We start from the raw sequence: 24946 nt of genomic DNA on the forward strand, positions 1-24946 counted from the left end.
AAAAATCGTGCTCACACAATGGCTGCCACTTCAATGGACAGTCCATATGGGGGGCATGCATGTTTTACAAACAGCCCTTGTTTAAATGTGTAGATTTGTTTAAAGCATTACATAATATCACTGACTATTCCTTGGTATGTACATGTATTGATTGTTTATTTCAGCCAGTGCAGTAAAGTGACTCCAATTAATGAGCTGACTGACATGCAGCCCACAGACCTACAGGGACTGTCAGTGGAGCTGGAAACTGTTCTGGGAGAAATCAAAAGCCTTCAGATCAGTCAGGAGCTCAGTGTTCAGGCATTGCTAAGAACATATAAGGAACATGGGGCAGTCATGATAGAACAAATGCGTGGCAATTTAAATTTTAATATAGATGATATAGATGAGTGTGGTAATAGTTATGTGAGTACATCGGGCGGACATGAGCAATATTTAAAAGAAGAGATGTGTAGGAGTGTTCTTTTTATCTTTAATGAATTTGATAATATTACTGTGAAGGAACTAAACGAGATGAGAGATGAAGTTATAAGCATAAAAGGGTCAATTACAAGTTCTATTCATAAATGCACCAGTCTTCACAATGACTTGTCACATTTCCATGAATTTGTTCAGAAAATTGGAGATAATAAGGAGCTCTGCCTTATAGCCAGCATAAAATGTAAGCATATAATACAGCAGGCATTAACTCTGCTAGGAAAGTCAGGCAAGGTGTTTAATGTCCAGAGTATTTATAAACATAATGTGAGAATACCAAGTGATCAAGGTGTATGTAATTTCAGAGGCATATGTGTTCTTCCCGATGGGCAGGTACTGGTTGTAGACTGGAATAATCAGAATGTCAAGCTGCTGAACCAGCAATACCAGGTGGTGAGTCACTGGGATGTGAATGCTCGGCCAGTTGACATTTGTTTGATCACACCCAGTGAGGTTGCAGTGGCTGTGAATACTAGTAACATACATGAGGTCCAGTTTATCACTGTCAACCAGGGAAAGCTTGTTTCTGGCAGGAAGTTTCAGTTACAACATGAATGTACATGTATTACCCATCACCATGGAGACCTTTTTGTCCCCTCTGGTCAAGAACTGTACAAATACTCACTGAATGGCAAACTGATCTGCAGACTCTACCAAGATAGATCAGCTGATTGGACAGGTAAGAATCATGGTGAATCCATCCTGATAACATGTGTATTATGTACAGGGATTTGTCTAGCCATTGTGGACAAAGGAGTCTAGTCAAATTGCGTTATTTTAAATCCATACAATGACAAATTTGGGAATTTTTATTGACTAAATGAACCGAGTTGGGATTTATTTTTTTAATCAACAAATATTGACCCATTAGGCCTTTATCTTGTTATTTTGAAAAAATAATAATATAAATTATAGTTACATACTTTGTGAGATGATAATAAAATAAAATTCAGATGTAATAGCAGAAAACCTGCTGATGTATTATAAAAAAATTGTTCTATAATTCATATGTGCCCTTTGAATGCTACATGTACAGTACAATGTAGCCAAAACAAGATTCAGAAATATTGATTATAAACATGAGTAATGAAGTATTTTGACTGTCACTACATGGCATGTCTATAAATAGAAACTGAGTTCCTGGGAAAGAGACACTTTCTGACCCTGTCTTAATTTTGTGGTTGTTAAATGATTGTACATGTACAATATGTTTACCTGTTGATAGAACTGTGCAATTGTTTCAGTTTGTGTAATTGTTTCCATCTGTGTAATTGTTTTGCTTCAATTCATATCTAACTCACTAGTCGCATTTCAACATTTCAAAGGTTATCACAATAGCTCTGCTACTGAAGTTTATTGTCACGCTTAACTATTGAATCATTGAAATGTATGCATATATTTTAGATGTGTAAAGGCCTCTTTATAGCAACATATGCGTAATACAATATCACTGCAGTATGTTTAATAAGATTATTTAACATTGACAGTAATTCAATGTCTTGATGTTACTCTGTTTTGCAGTAGAGAAGTGTGCTGTGAGTCCCACAGGAGACAGGCTGTACATCACCAGCTGGGACCAGAACAAGCTTCTCACCCTGGCCAGGGATGGCACACTCCTGGCTACATACACAGATCCAGCACTACGTCCCCTATCTGGTCTACATGTGACCCCTGCAGGCCAGGTGCTGCTGGTCTGTGGAGACTGGCCCTACACTGTACTACAGGTGGGCTGGGAGGGGCAGAGTAAGCTGGCTACGCTGGCTACTCATAAGGATGGAGTGAGGTGGCCAGAGTCAGTCTGCTACAGCAGCACCACATCATCCATCATTGTGGGACAGATGTGGGACGACACCATCCTGGTGTTCAGAGTGGAATAGTTTGTACATGTATGTATTAGTTGTTGTAATTAGTGATTAGTATTTTAATTACAATGTGTTGTTTAGCATACAAACATAGTAGTGTGTGATGTTACAATACAACATTAAGTGTGTAGTTAAAGATACAAATGATTTATGTGAACATATTGTTATTTAATTACACAATGTGGGGGGTTTTGTTGGAACATTAGATCTAATGCATATTATGTTATGTTGTCATAACATTTGTGTCATTTTGGTCCTAACATTTAGTTCTTGTAAACTGTGCATGAAAAAACAAAGCATTTTAACTGAAAATTTCATATTTGTACATAGATGCACATGTACATAGCAACTGAGGCTATTTTTAGACTTTCATTTCTATAAACACCATGCCATGTAAGAAATGTATATGGATGAATATTTAACCAGGTTTTCCGAAGGAAAAAACTGGTTATTAGATTGGCGAATGCGGGCGGGCTGGCTGGCTGGCGGGCTGGCGGAATAAGCTTGTCCGGGCCATAACTATGTCGTTCATTGTCAGATTTTAAAATCATTTGGCACATTTGTTCACCATCATTGGACGGTGTGTCGCGCGAAATAATTACGTCGATATCTCCAAGGTCAAGGTCACACTTTCAGTTCAAAGGTCAAAAATGGCCATAAATGAGCTTGTCCGAGCCATAACTATGTCGTTCATCGTCAGATTTTAAAATCATTTGGCACATTTGTTCACCATCATTGGACGGTGTGTCGCGCGAAATAATTACGTCGATATCTCCAAGGTCAAGGTCACACTTTGAGTTCAAAGGTCAAAAATGGCCATAAATGAGCTTGTCCTGGCCATAACTATGTCATTCATTGTGAGATTTTAAAATCATTTGGCACATTTGTTCACCATCATGGGACGGTGTGTCCCACGAAAGAATCACGTCAATATCTCCAATGTCAAGGTCGCCACGACTAAAAATAGATTTAAAAAAAAAAAAAACTTACAAAGGGGGTTAATTTTTTTTGGTCATTTCAAAAGTTCAGTTTGAGTTTTCTCCCTTTATCAGATTTTTTTTTCACAATGAAAACCTGGTTTTGTGACAATTTTGTCCCTTGTTTTTAAATACAATATTGTTTAAGTAATCTTTGGAGGAGCATATATTGATATTTTACGCAATGTTTACAGAAAGGTAACACTTGATGTGAGATTTATTAATTTGCCATATTTTATGCTGTTCAACATCTGTTATTGATTTTCATTACATTTATATAAATTTGTGTGAGTCCTAAATAAACATACAAGAAATACATCAAGCTATTTTGCTGCTCCAGTCGCTGCTGAGTCAGGACAAGGATGCTGAGGATGTGGTGGACAAGGATGACCTGAATACACAGAAGGTAACAAAGACGTTTTAATTATCAGGCCTTTTCATGGCCAATTTGGGAAAAAATGCAATTTTGGGATTCTTATTTTTTCGTGCGAAAAGTCCATTGATTTCAGAAAAACTAATTTAATATAACTATTTCTAATACTTAAAATTAAAAGAATAAAATCATATTATGCTAGTAATATACTTTTTTTTAGATCTTATTGAAATATAATTGAGACGTTTTAATCATAAGGCACTTATTATGCCCCCCTTTTGAAGAAGAGGGGGTATATTGTTTTGCACATGTCGGCCTGTCAGTCTGTCGGTCCTTCTGTCCGTCCACCAGATAGTGTCCTGATGATAACTAAAGAACGGTAAGGTCTAGGATCATGAAACTTCATAGGTATATTGATCATGACTGGCAGATGACCCCCTATTGATTTTCAGGTCACTAGGTCAAAGGTCAAGGTCACAGTGACTAAAAATTGTAAAATGATTTCCGGATGATAACTCAAGAATGCTTACGCCTAAGATCATGAAACTTCATAGGAACAATGAACATGACTGGCAGATGACACCTATTGATTTTCAGGTCACTAGGTCAAAGGTCAAGGTCACAGTGACTCGAAATAGTAAAATGGTTTCCGGATGATCACTCAAGCATGCTTACGCATAAGATTATGAAACTTCATAGGTACATTGATCATGACTGGCAGATGACTCCTTTAAATTTTCAGGTCACTAGGTGAAAGGTCAAGGTCACAGTGACTCGAAAACAGTAAAATTGTTTCCTGATGTTAGCTTAAGAATAATTAGGCCTAGGATCATGAAACTTCATAGGTATATTGATCATGACTGGCAGATGACCCCTATAGATTTTCAGGTCACTAGGTCAAAGGTCAAGGTCACAGTGACTCGAAATAGTCAAATGATTTCCGGATGATCACTCAAGCATGCTTAAGCATAAGATTATGAAACTTCATAGGTACATTGATCATGACTGGCAGATGACTCCTTTAAAATTTCAGGTCACTAGGTCAAAGGTCAAGGTCACAGTGACTTGAAACAGTAAAATGGTTTCCTGATGTTATCTCAAGAATAATTAGGCCTAGGATCATGAAACTTGACAGGGTTCGACACTAAGGCATGTCCGACAGACATTGTCTAGTAAGATCGGTGGTCGGGCTAGTAAAACTGTGGGCTAGCTTGTCCGACTGGTCGTACATACAAAATCTATACTGATTCATATCACTATAACTAACCGTAAACCTTTTTCTCTTAATGTGTAAAATAACTAGTATCCATTATTTACATCAGAACAAAACTAGCGTATATAAATAAACGCGGAGCAGTCACATGATTCATCGCTATTTTTAGACGCGAAGGAGAGCTTCCCACAGAAATAGCTTGTTTCCATTGGTAAAGTTGTCATGAATATTAACCTTTTGCATGCTGGGAAATATGTAGTCTGCTAAAATGTTGTGTGCTGAATTTCTAAAATTAGCATTTTCTTCAATTTTTTTCAAAGAATACTATCAAAATAGCAAACAGTTTGGATCCAGATGAGACGCCACGTTCTGTGGCGTCTCATCTGGATCCAAACTGTTTGCAAAGATCTTCAAAATTCGGTTCCAGCATTGAAAGAGTTAATGATTTTCTGCAGTGTCGTAGAACTTTACATCATGTTTTTACGACTTCTATCGAAAATCGGTATCGTCAATGTAAACATTTTGGCGTAGCAGACGAGAGAATGTAATTTAAAGAATGGCTTTGTTCAAGATTGGATTTTCGTCTGACAAATAAGTTAATAAAGAAGAATCCTACAGTAAAACTGACACAGATTATGATGGAAAAGGGCCTTGGAGCTGTGGTAGCATGGAGCACAGCGGTCAAGGAGGCCAGAATTTGATAACGTTAAATAAATGTCACCTGCTGTACGGACATCATTTGTTTAACTGGTGATAAACAGTGAAATTACAACAAACAATTTATGTTGTTAAATAGTTATGCCCCCCTTCGAAGAAGAGGGGGTATATTGCTTTGCTCATGTCGGTCGGTCCGTCCACCAGGTGGTTGTCAGACGATAACTCAAGAACGCTTAGGCCTAGGATCATGAAACTTCATAGGTACATTGATCATGACTCACCGATGACCCCTATTGATTTTGAGGTCACTAGGTCAAAGGTCAAGGTCACTGTTACCCGAAATAGTAAAATGGTTTCCAGATAATAATTCAAGAACGCTCATGCCTAGGATCATGAAACTTCATAGGTAGATTGATCATGACTAGCAGATGACCCCTATTGATTTTCAGGTCACTAGGTCAAAGGTCAAGGTCACGGTGACCCGAAATGGTAAAATGGTTTCCGGATGATAATTCAAGAACCCTTATGCCTAGGATCATGAAACTTCATAGGTAGATTGATCATGACTAGCAGATGACCCCTATTGATTTTGAGGTCACTAGGTCAAAGGTCAAGGTCACGGTGACCCGAAATAGTAAAATGGTTTCCGGATGATAACTCAAGAACGCTTATGCCTAGGATCATGAAACTTGATAGGTACATTGATCATGACTGGCAGATGACCCCTATTGATTTTCAGGTCACTAGGTCAAAGGTCAAGGTCACAGTGACCGGAAATAGTAAAATGGTTTCCTGATGATAACTCAGGAAAGCTTATGGCTAGGATCATGAAACTTCATAGGTACATTGATCATGACTCGCAGATGACCCCTATTGATTTTCAGGTCACTAGGTCAAAGGTCAAGGACACAGTGACAAAAAACATTTTTACAAAATGGCTGTCACTACAACTTAGAGCCCATATGGGGGGCATGCATGTTTTACAAACAGCCCTTGTTTTATTTAATTTTTTACTTTGTGCATCAAAATAACTTTCTTGTGTTCACTAATTATTTTCTGATAAAACCTGATTAAACAGTTACACGACACAATTCTGTTTACGGTATTTGCTATGTCATTTATGGTCTAGTAGACATCAGATTCGGGCTAGTACATTTTAAGAGGAGCTGGTCCGATGGTCTGGCTGTAAAAAAAGTTAATGTTGAACCCTGCTTTAGAGGTATATTGCTCATGACTGGCAGATGACCACTACAGATTTTCAGGTCACTAGGTCAATGGTCAAGGTCACAGTGACAAAAAACATATTCACACAATGGCTGCCACTACAACTGACAGCCCATATGGGGGTCATGCATGTTTTACAAACAGCCCTTGTCTTAATAACTGTATCTACACATGTGCAGACATGTGGTGTCACCAATGAACGCTTTTAATCCACACTTGGAGATCGAATGCCTAATTCTCTTTTTATGCCCCCCTTCTAAGAAGAGGGGGTATATTGTTTTGCTCATGACGGTCCGTCCGTCCGTATGTCTGTATGTCCGGTCTGTCCACCAGATGGTTTCCGGATGATAACTCAAGAATGCTTAGGTTAGGATCATGAGACTTCATAGGTACATTGATCATGACTCGCAGATGACCCCTAATGATTTTGAGGTCACTAGGTCAAAGGTTAAGGTCACGGTGACCCTAAATAGAAAAATGGTTTCCGGATGATAACTCAAGAACGCTTACGCCAAGGATCATGAAACTTCATAGGTTCATTGATCATGACTCGCAGATGACCCCTATTGATTTTGAGGTCACTAGGTCAAAGGTCAAGGTCACAGTGACCCGAAATAGTAAAATGGTTTCCGGATGATAACTCAAGATCACTTACGCATAGGATCAGGAAACTTCATAGGTACATAGATCGTGACTTGCAGATGACCCCTACTTATTTTTAGGTCACAAGGTCAAAGGTCAAGGTCACGGTGACCCGAAACAGTAAAATGGTTTCCGGATGATAACTCAAGAACGCTTATGCCTAGGATCATGAAACTTCATAGGTACATTGATCATGACTCACAGATGACATCTATTGACTTTCAGGTCACTAGGTTAAAGGTCAAGGTCACGGTGACTTGGACACAGTAAAATGGTTTCCGGATGATAACTCAAGACTGCTTACTCCTAGGATCATGAAACTTCATAGGTACATTGATCATGACTCGCAGATGACCCCTTCTGATTTTCAGGTCACTAGGTCAAAGGTCAAGGTCACAGTGACAAAAAACGTATTAACACCATGGCTGCCACTACAACTGACAGCCCATATTTGGGGCGTGCATGTTTTACAAACAGCCCTTGTTAAAGAAAGAAAAACGCTTTGCGTATGGGTCCGTTTCAGATACCCATAAATACGCCAGAAAAAGACCTGCTTATGTATTCCCTATGTATTCAGACTGCAAAATTGATGAGGTGGGAAAGAAAAGTATTAATTTACTTAAGATAAAATATCCTCTTTACTTGTTTGTATAGTGTAAACTCATATAATATATTCATCCGAAATTTCGTGGTCAAAAAGACTTTTACGGACATATAAGTTAACTTTGTGGATTTCTCAGTGCAGAAACATAAATGATGAATTTGTGTCAGTTACTTTTCTGTGTGTGATAAATTTGTGGATCAGTGAACCCTTAAAATCAACAAAAATAATGTCCCTCAAATAATAATGGTTTACAGTGTAACCTGTGTATTAAGAATGTTGAAGATGAAACTGACAAGAATGATATTATTTAACAAAACATAAAATGGCGTCTTTTATTGTGTATATCATGTTTACAGCAGGACTTGTTTTACTTGAGGATCAAAAACTCAAACTCTTCTTCAGCTCGATGCTTTCCAACTTATCATACAGGAACCTCAGTTACACAACACTCTGAGAATTTCTGTCATCCTCATAAGGCCTTGAGTTTTTATAAAGTTGTGAGATATTTAATAAAGCTTATAAATATGATTACATTGGAATACATTTGTTCTCAATAAGAAGGACCCCGGCCTCATTCCCAGCACAGTGTAATAAAAGCTTTAGAGTTAGTTTTCATGCATGCAATGGCAACAATGTAAGGTTGCATGGGAAAACAGGACTTAATGCATGTGTGTAAAGTGTTGTCCCAGATTAGCCTGTGCAGTATGCATACTCCATATTGGTTCGCTCAACGTTACAGCTACTCGCTCAGCAAAGAAGACAACTGTCTGGTGAAAGGCTGGCCATTTACAGTCCAGTGATGTGGGGGGGAACGCGGCCTTTCCATGTCTGGGGATTGCATTAAAGTTAAAAATATTAATTATGAATTGACAGATTAATAAAGTATTGACAAACACTTTAAATGATGTTTGAGTACGATATGGTTTGATTGAATCAATTGTCATGTTATTTTGGATAAGGAACCAGTGAAATGCCAAGTTCAAAATTCATGAGAATGAAGTTTTGCCTTTGAAAAACTTCAACTCTTATTAAGAGACATGGTTTGTTATAGATTGTAATATAAACCTTTTGTACCAGTTCATATTTGCCATGTTTTCAGGAGAGCCCCGGTTTTGATATTGAGTTGGTACGGCAACAGCACCAGTCGGGCCTGCACAAGCCTCAAGTCAAGCACGACCCCTCCCCTGACCCCTAGCTTCTCCCATTTGACTTCCAGCTTCAAAGGGTCAGCATCGTTGAACAAATTCCTCCTATAAAAAATTTTGAGCACAAAGAGTTTTCACACATGGTTCTCATCAACCACAATTTTCGTGTCGAGTGATCCGCACTTGAGTCTGTTTGGTTTGTTAGACCCGAGTGCCAGAGATGGGACAACCATTACAGACACAAGGACTTATTGCAGCAGTTATGGCAACATGTACAGTCAGTTCTCAATGTTGGACTTCACAACTAATATCACGATAAATACAAAGTTGGATAACTCGTTCCATTCTTTTTGGGACAAACAATACAACGGAAAGTAACAAGAGAAAATCAAGTAATATTTGTAGAGTTTTAGTCGGAAGCGTTTGCTTACCACTGGCATACTCCTGGACAGTCGTAACTTTACGGACAGTCCCGGTTTGTCCTCACAGGTGTCCAAACTGTCCAAAGAGAACGCACTTTTGACGCAGTTGCTAACTTAGAAAGGCAGCACCTACTTTGTTGTGAACACTCAGAGCATCCATGGCCATGCCTCAGGCGGGAAGTTCGACCAACAGCTGAAACAAGATGCTAAAGGTGAACCCATCAGGGTTTGTAACTTCCCACTCCAATCCTTAACAGCCTGGCATTGAGTCGGCGCTTGAGAAGGCGTTGAAAAATGACTGGGCCCTTAGCAATATCAGCGAGGCTAGAATGTCATCTCTGCATCTTGAGCTTCAGGTGAGACCTTACAGTGTTATTTATTTGGTCAAATAAATTGAGGAATCTAATCTCAAAAAGTCTATTCCATATTTTTTTATAATTACTGGCTTAATTCCCAATTAAATGATTGCCAAAACAAATACTGTTTTGAATGGGTTGTGACATTGAGTTCATTTCCTTATTCAGCTCTATAAGTTGAACATTTATATTTATAGCACTGATTCTAAATTTTCAAGTATTCGTTAGCAAAATGTTGTATTGCGTCATATTTAAAGTGGTATAGTGTCACGTCTAAAAGTGCTGAAGTTATTCCTGTTTTTTTAATGTACAGATAAATATGGCAACTTGCTACATAATGTACTTTACCATGTTTTCCTCGCTGTTTAAAACCCCAAAATTTTGATTTAACATGTTGCTGCGCGTTATTCAATATTACAATGCTATTGTGAGTGCTAACTGGCGAAATATAAAACATTATGCAATCCTAAATATAAAATATAGACTCAATGTGTTGCATTAAAAAGCAGGTGTGTTAAGTAAGGTGTTTCAACATACATTGTCAAGGCATATTCATTTGTCACTAAAGACACTATTTTTAGTTTACTTTCCATTTCCTTTGCAGAAAACATTAAAAGCAAACAAGACAAACATCATGAATGTTTAGGCAATCCCAATCCACTTATACTACAACTCGCTCAGGAAATTCAGCACGCCACCTTTTAACATCTTCTCACAAGGCGCTAAATCAACACTTCCAACAGCTGAGCCTTGGTGAGTAAAACTTTCATCATGACGAGTCACTCAAGATGAAACAATCAGTTCCACAGATAGAGCAGACGCTGAGTGACTCGTCTGTTAACGTGACTGACCTCCATATGTTGCTCTCTAAAAATGTGAACCTGGCGCCTGAGGAGCAGTATAGTCCTACATTCCCAGTTCTGGGTGGTGACTTTGGCGTCAAGACTCACACAATCTCTGGCCCTGTCGCAGCAGCAACAAAAACAGGAAGTATTTCAGCTGCACTCTGGGAAAACAGGGCTTAATGCATGTGCCTCAAGTGTTTTACCCACAAAAGCGTGTAAAGTCTGCCCAAGCTAATTTGTGACCACACTTTCCGAATAAACCTTAAAACAAAGAATTCCATAAAAGCTTAAAGTGTCGTGGCTGATAATTTTGTGCTGACTGTACATGCAAATCTGGAACAACTTTTTACGCTTATGCATTTAGCCCAGTTTTTAAAGAGTTTAGAGTTGCACATTTAGTTCACGTTACATCAGCTTTTTTCTGACCTTTCTGTAGAAAAGTTCCTATTACTGATCAGAAATTTTGTGTTTTTTAAATTGGTCAAACTGACTAAATAAATACATATAAGAGTTGATTTGACATCAGTTTTAATCATAAAGGGTCAGGGCATATTTTCATACATTTTTGTGCAAAAATTAAGCCTCTAAACCAAAAGGTTTTTGTTTTGTTTTCCACATGTATATTTACAAAATTCCCCTTGCATAAATTAAAGAAAATGCTGGTTATTTTAAATTAAACAATTATTGAAATGCAGTCAACATTCTATGAAATAATTATCTGCATTTATTTTTAAATAAGGATATCTATAAATTAAAATTAACCACCTGTCCATGTTTTAAGTATACAAATACGCGCTGGAGTAAGAATATGCCAGGGTTTTTTTTGGGTTGTGGGGGAAGGGGCCTTTAGCCCTTATGTAGGGGAAATTCTACGCGGGATTTTCCACTTTGGGGAAAAAATGTGCGCGTGGGAATTTTCGCGGCATTTCCCTTTTTGGGGGATTTGTTTACTTTCTCATTATTACAATACATGTGTACATGTTTGAACTATATTCATTGTTTTTTCATAATTTATTACGTTTGGCAAGATTAAATTAAAATAGAATTGAGATAATATAATCATGAGACACATCTTTCTATTAAAAAAATTTGGGGGGGGGGAATTTTTGGTCCTGAAAGGGGAAAAAACCAGCCTAGTTTGGTGGGGGAAGACGCCGATATTCGGCGTCTGTTATATAAGGTAAAAAAAACTCTGTATGCCCTGAAGATATTTATTCATTATACCCCCGTGATGATTGGGGTATATAGGGTATATAGGAATCACCTTGGATGGATGTCTGTCGGTCTTTGTAAATGTCTGTGGCCTGTGGGTGTTCACTTACAAATTTAACGTTCAGCATTCAAACTTTCAGGTATTTTCATTCTCATATGAGGTTGTGCATCTACATTTTGTATCATATTTCACTGAAAATTACAACACTTAGACAATCTATAACATCATGCGACATATTATGACTTGCAGAATTGGATGATAGTTTACGTTACAATGGTTACAACTTTTTGTTTGACTAGAAAGCAATGATACCTTTTTAGTTTATAGTATTTGTATACAGATTAGAAGATGTAGTTTCTTCTAACAATTAAAAAAACAACATATTTTTTGCTTTGCGATATGGTCAGCCACATAACTTGTTAATTGAATGGTCATGAAATAATTGTTATTAATGATTATAGTATGGCATCAGTCAGTGCCTTTTTTAAAGTTGTAAGTTTTCTGGAAGGGGCATGATTCTGGGCTATTTTTCCTTTTTATGGAATCACAGGTTTTTTTTCAAATTTGAGAGTTTTTTGGGTCACAATTTAAAGAAGTTTGTGACTAGAATTTTCGCAAGTTTAAGAAGTTTGCTACTAATTTCTTCACTATAATTTAAATTCGAGAATCATTTTTCTTTCACAAAATGAATGGGTCAAAGGATGATACAAAACATGACACAAAACACGTCCTGTGATCAGATTTGTGTTTGTGGGCAATTGGGTAATATGCTTACATAAACTTGTGTTTTCCCTCAACATATCAAACAAAGTTTATGATAGCAATTTACTTGGAATAAAATAATTTCTTGGTATTGGTTACTGCTAAAATGTAGATGTTTAGGCGTCACCAAAGAACGGGCAAACTAGTGTTGTCAGCGTGTAGTCTTTAAGGGCAAGTGGCCTATAACATAATTAAAATCCAATGTATATGAGCAGTAAAATATATGGAAAAGTAAAGTGATACATATAATGAGTACAATTTAGAAACAATGTTAAGAAGATGATTTTCTATTATTTTCTGTTTTTATACAGGAAAAAAACTTCTTGAAAATGGGGCATAATGCATGTGCTTAAATTGTTGTCGTTGTCCTAGATTAGCTTGTGCAATCCACACAGGCATATTTGGGACAACAATTTCATATGTGAAGTATTTTTGTTGAAAAGAAATATCCTCTTTATGAAAATCCAGTCTAGTCAAAAAGTGTCCATCCTGATTACCGGTAGCTTGTGTGGACTTCACATGTTAATCTGTGACAACTATTTGTAATATTTAGGAGCCGCATATTGGCTAATGAAATAACATCATTATGAATATACAGGTTGGTATACAGTGTTTTATTAGCCAACAATGTTTTAATACGAAATGGTTTGATTATATTAATTTTCGTGCTATTGAGGACAATAAACCAATGAAATGCCAGATTAGAAATTCATTAGAAGGAAATTTTGCCTATTAAACACCTTCATAACCAATCAAGAGGCATAGTTTCCTATAGATTGTTATATAAACATTTTTTACAAGTTCACATCACCCACTGTGCTGTTGTTTTCAGGACAGCACCACCATTGATATCGAGTTGGCCCAGCAACAGCACCAGTCCGGCCTGCAGGAGCCCCAGTCCAGGACGACCCATCCACTCCCCTGACCCTTAACTCATCATACTTGATATCCGGAAAAATGGGGCCTTATGCATGTGCTTAAATTGTTGTCACAGATAAGCCTATGCAGTTTGCACAGGCTAATAATGGACAACATTTTCCTCTTAAAGGTATTTTTTGTTGAACAAATAATGCTCTATGAAAATCCAGACTAGTCAGAAAGTACCTTCCCTTATTAGCTTATGTGAATTTCACATGCTAATCTGGGACGACACTTTCTTACATTAGTGATCCGCATATTGGCTTATGAAAATACATTTCTAGAAATGGAGTAAAGATTATAAATATAAATTTACAGATAAGTATAGCATTAGCCAACACTTTTCTTGTTTTAATACAAAATGACTTAATTGTATTTATGTTTATGCTATTAAGGACAAGGAACCAATAAAATGCCAGAATAGAAATTCATGTTTTTGAAAACCCTCACAGCCAGTCAAGAGGCATAGTTTGTTATAGCTTGTAATATACTTTGTTGCAAGTTCCTATCACCCACTGTGTTGTTGTTGTTTTCAGCAGAGCACCAGCATTGATAACGAGTTGGCCCAGCAACCGCACCAGTCCCGCCTGCAGAAGCCCCAGTCCAGAATGACCCTCCCCCTCCATTGACTTCTAACTCCTCCCCCTTGACCTCCTGCCTCAAAAAGTCAGCATCGTTGAACAACTCTGTTCTGCAGGAAATTCTGAGCATGATTCTGTTCTGACAAAACGCAATGCCCACTTTACGTTTTCCAAACAAAAGCCTGGGTAGTTTTGTTAAACTAGAGTTCCGCGTGGGCCTAATAGGGACGAGTGTTACAGACATGAAAATTTATAGCAGTAGTTATGGTAACGCTAACAGTCAGTTGTTGCTGTTGGACATCACATCAAATATCATGAAGAATAAAAAGTTCAATCACTTGTTCCAATCTTTATGGGACAAACAGAACTTAAACAGGAGAGAATCAAGGAACAATAAAAGCGTAAGCTTTCCTAGTGGTATACATCTGCTGTTGATAGTTTGGACAACAGAAGGGTTACGGACTGCCCCAGATTGTCCTCTCAGCGGCAAAAATATCATAAAAGAACAGACTTTTAGCAATGTTACTGACAAAAAAAGGCAAAAATGACTTGGTTGTGAACACCCAGAGCGCGATACATCCATTCTGACACAGAAAGGCGGTAATAACTTAGTTGTGAACACCCAGAGCACAATACATCCATGCTGACACAGAAAGGAAGTAATGACTTGGTTGTGAACACCCAGAGCACAATACATCCATGCTGACACAGAAAATAAGTAATGACATGGTTGTGAACACCCAGAGCAAGATATATCCATGCTGACACAGAAAGGCAGTAATGACTATGCTGTGAAAAACCCAGAGCACAATACATCCATGCTGACACAGAAAGGCAGTAATGGCTTGGTTGGGAACACCCAGAGCACAATACATCCATGCTGACAGAGAAAGACAGTAATGACTTGGCTGTGAACACAGAACACAATACACCCATGCTGACACAGAAAGGCAGTAATGAGTTGGCTGTGAACAAAGAGTACAATACATCCATGCTGAAACAGAAAGGCAGTCATGACTATGCTGTGAACACCCAGAGCACGATATATCCATGCTGACACAGAAAGGCAGTAATGACTATGCTGTGAACACCCAGAGCAAGATATTTCCATGCTGACACAGAAAGGCAATAATGACTATGCTGTGAACACCCAAAACACAATACATCCATGCTGACACAGAAAGGCAGTAATGACTTGGTTGTGAACACCAGGAGCAAGATATATCCATGCTGACACAGAACGGCAGTAATGACTTGGCTGTAAACACAGAGCACAATACATCCATGCTGACACAGAAAGGCAGTAAAGACTTGGATGTAAACACCCAGAGCACAATACATCCATGCTGACACAGAAAGGCAGTAATGACTTGGTTGTAAACACAGAGCACAATACATCCATGCTGACACAGAAAGGCAGTAATGACTTGGTTGTGAACACAGAGCACAATACATCCTTGTATGACTTGGTTGTGAACACCCTGAGTACCCTACATGCATGCTGACACAGAAAGGCAGTAATGACTTGGTTGTAAACACCCAGAGCACAATACATCCATGCTGACACAGAAAGGCGGTAATAACTTGGTTGTAAACACCCAGAGCACAATACATCCATGCTGACACAGAAAGGCAGTAAAGACTTGGTTGTAAACACCCAGAGCACAATACATCCATGCTGACACAAAAAGGCAGTAAAGACTTTGTTGTAAACACTAAGAGATCCATACATCCATGGGGTGTGCCACAGCCGCAAATTACGCCCACTATTGTGAACAAGGTTCTTAAAGTGAACACGTCTGGTTTTGTTATGAGCACATAGCACTCCAAGCCCAAAAGGCCTCACATTGAATTGATGCAAGAGAAGGCTTTGAAAAATAACAGCAGTTTTGTTGAGTGGTCCAATACGCCCTTCGACTCTCAACCTGAAGAAAGCAAAACTCAAACTCGTCTCTTAGCAATATCAGCAAGGCCAGCATGTCATCTCAGCTTCTTGAACTTCAGGTGAGACCTTACAGTGTTAATTATTTTCTTGAAATTGGGGCCGAAATTCAGCCCCATTCTTATCTCATAAAGTCTATATCCATGATTACTGGCTTAAGTTCTCAATTCATGGTTTCCCGGAAGAAAAAGAATGTTTTGATAGGTTGCAACATGGAGTTAATCAGAACTCAAATTCAGCCTTTGGCAATATCAGCTAGGCCAGCATATCAGCTCAGCTTCTTGAGCTTCAGGTGAGATCATACAGTGTTATTCATTTGTCGAAATTAGGGCCAAAATTGAGTTCCATACCTAATCTTAAACAGTTTATTTTTTCCATAATTACTGGCTTAAGTTCTCAATTCAAGGTTTGACCCGAAACAATGTTTTAATAGGTTACAAATTGAGTTTGTTTCCTTATGCAGCTCTATAAGATGAACCTTAGTGCAATTTATCTTGATAGCACTTATTCTCAATTTTTATGCCCCCCTTCGAAGAAGAGGGGGTATATTGCTTTGCTCATGTCGGTCTGTCGGTCCGTCGGTCTGTCTGTCGGTCCGTCCACCAGGTGGTTGTCAGACGATAACTCAAGAACGCTTGGGCTTAGGATCATGAAACTTCATAGGTACATTGATCATGACTCGCAGATGACCCCTATTGATTTTGTGGTCACTAGGTCAAAGGTCAAGGTCACGGTGACCCGAAAAAGTAAAATGGTTTTTGAATGATAACTCATGAACACATACGCCTAGGATCATGAAACTTCATGGGTAGATTGATCATGACCTGCAGATGACCCCTATTGATTTTGAGGTCACTAGGTCAAAGGTCAAGGTCACGGTGACCCGAAATAGTAAAATGGTTTCCGGATGATAACTCAAGAGCGCATACGCCTAGGAACATGAAACTTCATGGGTAGATTGATCATGACTCGCAGATGACCCCTCTTGATTTTGAGGTCACTAGGTCAAAGGTGAAGGTCACGGTGACCTGAAATAGTAAAATGGTTTTCGGATGATATCTCAAGAACGCATATGCCTAGGATCATGAAACTTCATTGGTAGATTGATCATGACTTGCAGATGACCCTTATATATTTTGAGGTCACCAGGTCAAAGGTCAAGGTCACGATGACCCGAAATAGTAAAATGATTTTCGGATAATAACTCAAGAACGCTTTTGCCTAGGATCATGACACTTCATAAGTACATTGATTGTGACCCGCAGATGACCCCTATTGATTTTCAGGTCACTAGGTCAAAGGTCAAGGTCACAGTAACAAAAAACATATTCACACAATGGCTGTCACTACAACGGAGGGCCCATATGGGGGGCATGCATGTTTTACAAACAGCCCTTGTTACAATTAAAGATGTATTTCATAAACAGTTCAATTTTTATTAACGTGTTCAGACCAATGTCGACCGATTACTTTACTAATTTCATTCCTCAAGAACACCCATGCACGGAAACATGAACAAGAGGCCCATTCCGCTATCCACGTTTCGTAGAATATTACTGAGCATTGTCTGAACATTGTTCAAAAAATGCTCTTAGGGAGAAACATTCACGGTTTCACGCCTATTTCTATTCATTTTACACATATGCCGCCAGCGTGTACCAAGCAATGGGAGACAACTGGAGGTTAATTATGGCAAGCGGTTCGACGCATAATCCCAAGAAACTAGGTTTCTCACGAGAACCTAGGTTCTCATGAGAACCTAGGTTCTACTGAGAACCAAGGTTTATGAAATCCCAAGAAACCAGGTTTCTCATGAGAACCTAGGTTCTCATAATAACCTAGGTTCTCATGAGAACCTAGGTTTTCATGAGAACCTAGGTTCTCATTTGAAAACCTTGGTTTATGCTGGAGAACCTAGGTTCTCATGAGAAACTATGTTTTTCATGAGAACCTAGGTTCTCATAGACACATAGAACTTTGGTTCTCATTCTGAGAACTTAAGTTCTCGTTTGGTATCCTAGATTTTCACAAGAACCTAGGTTCTCATTTGAAAACCTAGGTTCGAATGAGAACCTAGGTTCTCATGAAAACCTAGGTTCTCATTTGAAAACCTAGGTTCTCATGAGAACCTAGGTTCTCATTCTGAGAACCTAGGTTCTCATTCTGAGAAACCTAGTTTCTTGGGATTATGCGTCGAACTGCTTGCCATATAGGATCATTAACACTGCCGGTAATTAATGATTGTAACCCAATTTAGTATCGTTTTTTTAGTGAAGTAATTATTTTGATAAGATTAGATCCTATGACTTCTAATGGGATCATGATGACAGTTGTGGCAATCTTTTCACTTACATCTTTGACAGGTTTAAATAGAAAATAACTTTTATTATTCTCCTTAACTCTATTATGATGATCATGTTAAATTAAGAAACCTATTGTGTGGACTTTTAAAAAAAAAACAAAAATCTAAATGGACTAGCTGTTTGTAATTTTATGTGAACAGCATATCAAGCTAAATGTATGACGGATTATCAAACTTATATTTTACTTAAATTTACTGATGTCTTCTTATTATGTGCATAGTTTAGCATACATCAGACATATTACGTCTAAAATGACTCGTTTGATTTAATATGCTATGAAATTAAGTGGTAAAAACTTTCTGATTTTAAAATAAAGTTTATTGGTGGAGATAACATGCTGTAAATATCCATACTTGAACAAGAATGATTATACGAATAAAAACTATTTGCAACAAACTTCATTCGGACTAAGCTTAGGCCAATTATAATAAAAATTATCTTTGTTTGCTACTGTCTACCTGACCAAATGAAAATGTACTATTATCACAATATAGGTTTTAAAACTTACTCTAAATGCAATAAGAATGCCCTAAAGACCTGGTAAAATTTATGTTCAACATGTTATGCCTTTGTTAAGGATGTCCAACGCTTTGTGTTGTTGGGCAGACCCTCAGATAACTCGGTCCTTTAATTCTGATGTTTATGAAAACAGGACATGCATATATACATGTATTTTCAACACTCAGTGAAAACAATCATGATAAAGCATTTAGGTATGGTTGTTGTTTATTTTGGGTGAGAAGGAACAGTTGTATGCAGTTAAATTTGTTTTGTTTGTCATGTACAAAAACTTGTTTTCCTTGAGCCGTACTGAAGCACATATTACTTATACATTGAACAATTTTGTTTAAAATGTTGTAAACAAGCAATGAGGAAGGACATTACTAAATAGCTGAAATGCTATTGGGCTATTGAATTTGACCTTTTCATAACATCCTGTGTCACATTTGTTCAGATTTGTATTGGAATGTATGTATTTATTAAGGCAGGGCAAACATGGTGGACATAGTGTCATGGTGAACATTATCCTGAACAGTTATTTATGATGGAGTAAAAGAGTGTGTTTGATACAAAGTATAATTAAAAGAATTAGCTTTGCATTATTGGCAATAAATGTTGTTGTAAATGTAATAGGCACAAATGCAGTACTTATTTTCACTAATTTACACAAAAAATCACCACTATGCAAGATATTCTTAAAACAAAAATATATACATTGATTTGTAAAATAATTTCTCCTCACATAAGCGAAAAAAAAACGTATTACATACTAGTCAACACACTTCAGTGCGACGCCAATAACAAGAAAGAAGCAGTGTTAATAAGGTATTAAGCACAATATGTTAATTTATGTCATAATTTCTCATTCATTGGGGCAAAGGGCCGGGCCCTTTTTGCTCGCAGACTGTTCAGGTTTAAGGCTGTTTGCACATAGCCATTTCACTTTGCTTCTTAGTTGAAAAGGTTTAAAATTTTAGATCTATGTCTCATTTACAACGCATGTTTAACTTTATGAAACCTGGGCAGAGTAATAAAATTTGTCCATTTGATGAAGCTGCCAAGTCTGACAAAGGGTCATGTGAGGCAAAAAATTGGTCACTTACATAGGTCAAACTTAAGTCAAAGTTATTTAAAACTGTAGAAGTGATATTTTAAGTTTAATCTTCATGAAACATATTTGGAACATTTTTTCAATTATCTGAGGCAAGTTTGCAAATGTGTCTGGTTAAATTCATTTGAACTGTTCAACTGTATCACCTACATGTATTTTACATTTGCAGGAAATGAGATATCTTTACATTTTACATCAAATAACAAATGGGAGTGAATACAAGTAGTTTTTAGATCGACTATTTTATATAAAATATATATAGTGGAGCTATCCTACTCACCCCGGCGTCTTCGTTAGCGTCTGCGTTAGCGTGCAAATGTTAAAGTTTCGTACTACCCCAAATATTTTTTTGTCCCTTGACATATTGCTTTCATATTTTGTATACTTGTTTACCAACATGATCCAAACCTATAAACAAGAGCAGACAAATCTATCAAGCATTTTGTCATAATTATGACCCCTTTTCCACTTAGAATATGCAGCAAATGTTAAAGTTTTCGTACTACCCCATTTATTTTCATTGTCCCTTGACATATTGCTCTCATATTTTGCATACTTGTTTACCAACATCACCCCAATCTATAAACAAAAGCAGAAAACTCTATCAAGCATTTTGTCATAATTATTGCCCCTTTTATACTTACAATATGCATATTATTAATAAATCTATGTTAAAGTTTGCCTACTACCCCAAATATTTCCTATATCCTTTGACATATTGCTTTTATATGTTGCATACTTGTTTAACAACCTGACCCCAACCTATAAACAAGAGCAGACCACTGTATCAAGCATTTTGACATAATTATGGCCCCTTTTACACTTAGATAATTGAACAATTGCTTAAATTGCCATAACTTCTTTATTTATGATCACATTTTATTATTGCTTTGACAAAACAACACTTACCTGAATACCACAATGGATTCCACCCAAACAATACCCCATGCCCCTACCCAGATTCCCCCCAACCTCCCCCCCCCATTTTTTTTTAAACATCATCTTATAAATTACCACCCCCCACATTATACCCCCCTCTCACCTCCACCCCCCACCCCCTCCCAAAAAAAAGTGTTTTTTTTAAAACATCATTAATAAATTACCACACCCCACATTATACCCCCCTCTCACCCCCCCCCTACCCCCCCCCCCCTAATTCCCCCCCCCCCATTTTTTTCCCTATTTGATTTTTGAAAGATCGTCTAATAAATTACTGTAAAACCATTAAATTTCGTGTGGTACGAATTTTTGTGGATTTCGTTGTTCTGCTGAACCACGAATTCAAGTACCAACGATTATTTTTACCTTTTTAATCCGAAATTGGTCCTTTCCGAATGTCATTGCGGACATTCTCTATTGTTTTCGGTTATCAGAGATATTTGATTGGGATATTCTAGGTAATACAATATGTTGTTTTCTTGATAAGTGTTTGGGTAATAATACTTTTTAAATCAAGCACAGAATTTAAACTGTACATCAACGATTGTTCTCTTTTACGTCACGTCGTCAAATTAACAGTTTGCAGATTTATCACATATGTCAATTAGTGCCAATTAAAGTTAAAAGAGACAAAACGGTTTTCACACCTGTATTTTGGGGACCTTATTACTCAATTGTTTCTACTAGGGGACCGTCGATTGAGCAGAGAATTGCAAATAATCTGTCAAAACAACATTGATGGCAATTAGCGAGCGGGGACACACAAGATCGCCGCTTATTCGCTCTTATCGACAATTATCGGCAACACTTTCATGCTTCCGTGCACATTAATCACACGCCTTGCTGTCAACACACATTAGCAGATTATTCTTTGTTATTACTCTGGTTGTTTATAGAAAAGTTTAATTATTATGACTGTCAATCTTCCCCGAAAATTTGAAAGCCACGAAATTACGTGTAAACGAATTAGCTGTTTTTTATTAAACCACGAAATTTCATACCGACGAATTTCTATACGTTAACAGTATTGAATATTAACAATTTTCCCATGATGGCTTACGTTATACTGTCAAGCGCTTAAACAGTCGAGCGTGCTTTCCTCTGATAGCTCTTGTTAGATTGATCCTTTTTATGCCCCCCTTCGAAGAAGAAAGGGTATATTGTTTTGCACATGTCGGTCAGTCGTCTGTCGGTCGGTCGGTCCGTCCACCAGATGGTTTCCGGATGACAACTCAAGAACGCTTAGGCCTAGGATCAGGAAACTTAATAGGTACATTGATCATGACTGGCAGATGACCCCTATTGATTTTCAGGTCACTAGGTCAAAGTCAAGGTCACAGTGACTCGAAATAGTAAAATGGTTTCAGATTGATAACTCAAGAATGCTTAGGCCTAGGATCATGAAAATTCATAGGTACATTGATCATGACTGGCAGATGACCCCTATTGATTTTTAGGTCACTAGGTCAAAGGTCAAGGTCACAGTGACTCGAAATAGTAAAATGGTTTCCAGATGATAACTCAAGAATGCTTACGCATAGGATAATGAAACTTCAAAGGTACATTGATCATGACTGGTAAATAACCCCTATCAATTTTCAGGTCAAAAGGTCAAAGTCACAGTAACTCGTAAAAGTAAAACGGTTTCTGGAGGATTACTCAAGAAAGCCTCCATCTAGGATCATGAAACTTTATAGGTACATTGATCATGACTGGCAGATGACTCCTATTTATTTTCAGGTCACTAGGTCAAAGGTCAAGGTCACATTGACTCGAAACAGTAAAATGGTTTCCGGATGATTACTCAAGAATGCTTACGCCTAGGATCATGAAACTTCATAGGAACTTTGATCATGACTGGCAGATAAGCCCTATTGATTTTCAGGTCACTAGGTCAAAGGTCAAGGTCAGAGTGATTCTAAACATTAAAATGGTTTCAGGATGATAACTCAATAATGCTTACGCCTAGGATCATGAAACTTCATAGGTACATTGATAAAGACTGGCAGATGACCCCTATTGATTTTCAGGTCACTAGGTCAAAGGTCAAGGTCACAGTGACTCGAAATGGTTTTTGGATGATAACTCAAGAATAATTAGGCCTAGGATCATGAAACTTCATAGGTACATTGATCATGACTCGCAGATGACCCCTATTGATTTTCAGGTCACCAGACATGTTTACTTCTACGGATTCGCCGTAGTTACTACAGATTATTTGGCTAAACTACGCACTACGGATTTGTACTGAAAAACTACAGATCCATCGATCAAAATGGTCAAATTTAAGTTTTTAATCGTTCTTTCGCTTATTTTCGGTCTTTGCGGGTTATTTATCAATCATAATCATTTTGGCGCTTGCGTACACAGGTGGAAGTAACGGACCCAGGATAGTATTTTTCATATATATATTTTTAGGAGCCCAATATATTCAAATAAATATATAAAATCATGTTTAATGAGAAAAAAATTTAGACAAAGAGCCATGAAAAAAAATCCCCACCCTCTGATATTGAAATCATAACAAGGTCATTAACTAGAATTTATCATAGACCTGTCTTCGCGGGCCGCAAAAATGTCAAAAATAGCTTTAATCAAAAGCATCCATTGATCCTCCTATGGGCTATTGGACAACCTTTCAAAAAAAGTTCACTTTAAAAAAATCTTTCTAGCCGTTAACTCACAGTCGGTCGAAAACCGAGCAATATTTCGAGTCCGTTTGTCAACCCGAATAAATCTTCTACAGACTTTCAAACAATATTTTTGAGTTTTTGGCCCCTTAATCGATAGCTTGCGTCCTATTCCTTTAAAACAACGAGGCGTGTCAAATAATGCATGCATATGCAACCACTTACCCCTCAAAACTTATTCCAATACAATCAGAATGATAAGTATTTTTCATTTATTTACATTTATTAAAACATCGTTGTTGTTGTTGATTGGATATTTATGTGCCTGGCTCTGTCCGTGTAATTCACTGCTAAGCCGGGTTCAAGAGCGATGGCTACTTTCGTTTTCAAGTAAATCAAATTTAGACTTAAAACAGTTGTTGCAAAGAAAATATAAACTTTTGGAATTAGTTTTTATGGGTAAGTGGTTGCATATGCATGCATTATTTGACACGCTTCGTTGTTTCAAAGGAATAGGACGCGAGCTATCGATTAAGGGGCAAAAACTCAAAAATATTGTTTGAAAGTCTGTAGAAGATTTATTCGGGTTGACAAACGGACTCGAAATATTGCTCGGTTTTCGACCGACTGTGAGTTTACGGCTGGACAGATTTTTTTAAAGTGAACTTTTTTTTGAAAGGTTGTCCAATAGCCCATAGGAGGATCAATGGATGCTTTTGATTAAAGCTACTTTTGACATTTTTGCGGCCCGCGAAGACAGGTCTATGATTAATTCTAGTTAATGACCTTGTTATGATTCCAATATCAGAGGATGGGGATTTTTTTGTTCATGGCTCTTTGTCAATTTTTTTCTCATTAAACATGATTTTATATATTTATTTGAATATATTGGGCTCCTAAAAATATATATATGAAAAATACTATCCTGGGTACGTTACTTCCACCTGTGCTTGCGTAGTAAGAAACGTTAAAATTAAAGCCGCCGGGGGAACAAGTGCTGATCGAGCTTGTCGAGTCGTCAACGAACAACAACTGACTTGTGTATTGGTTCGCAAATTTAGCCGAATATATACGATTTTACGTTGCTATCCAATATACACATCTCTCTCTCTATTGCGGAGAATACCGTAAATAGTCGATGTATCGGGATTGAGCACACCTGTTTTATCACACGTCGAAGCAAGCAGAA

General features: G+C 37.6%; 1 long non-coding RNA gene across 6 annotated transcripts in view; it reads left to right on the plus strand.

Annotated features, from left to right (window-relative positions):
• The first annotated feature begins 2189 nt into the window (after positions 1-2189).
• Positions 2190-24946, plus strand: part of LOC127848689 (uncharacterized) — a 34452-nt gene continuing 11695 nt past the window's right edge. For 4 of the 6 annotated variants that reach the window (XR_008034643.1, XR_008034638.1, XR_008034640.1 and 1 more), the window contains exons 1-6: positions 2190-2363; positions 3657-3722; positions 9129-9952; positions 10557-10705; positions 13605-13820; positions 14227-16275. This is a non-coding gene — a long non-coding RNA (uncharacterized LOC127848689). Of the gene's footprint in view, positions 2364-3656; positions 3723-9128; positions 9953-10556; positions 10706-10754; positions 10943-13604; positions 13821-14226; positions 16276-24946 lie in introns of those variants that run through there. The other 2 variants (XR_008034641.1, XR_008034642.1) reach the window with 2 other exon arrangements.

The sequence above is a fragment of the Dreissena polymorpha genome, chromosome 10 (genome assembly GCF_020536995.1).
Source record: "Dreissena polymorpha isolate Duluth1 chromosome 10, UMN_Dpol_1.0, whole genome shotgun sequence".
NCBI lineage: Eukaryota > Metazoa > Mollusca > Bivalvia > Myida > Dreissenidae > Dreissena > Dreissena polymorpha.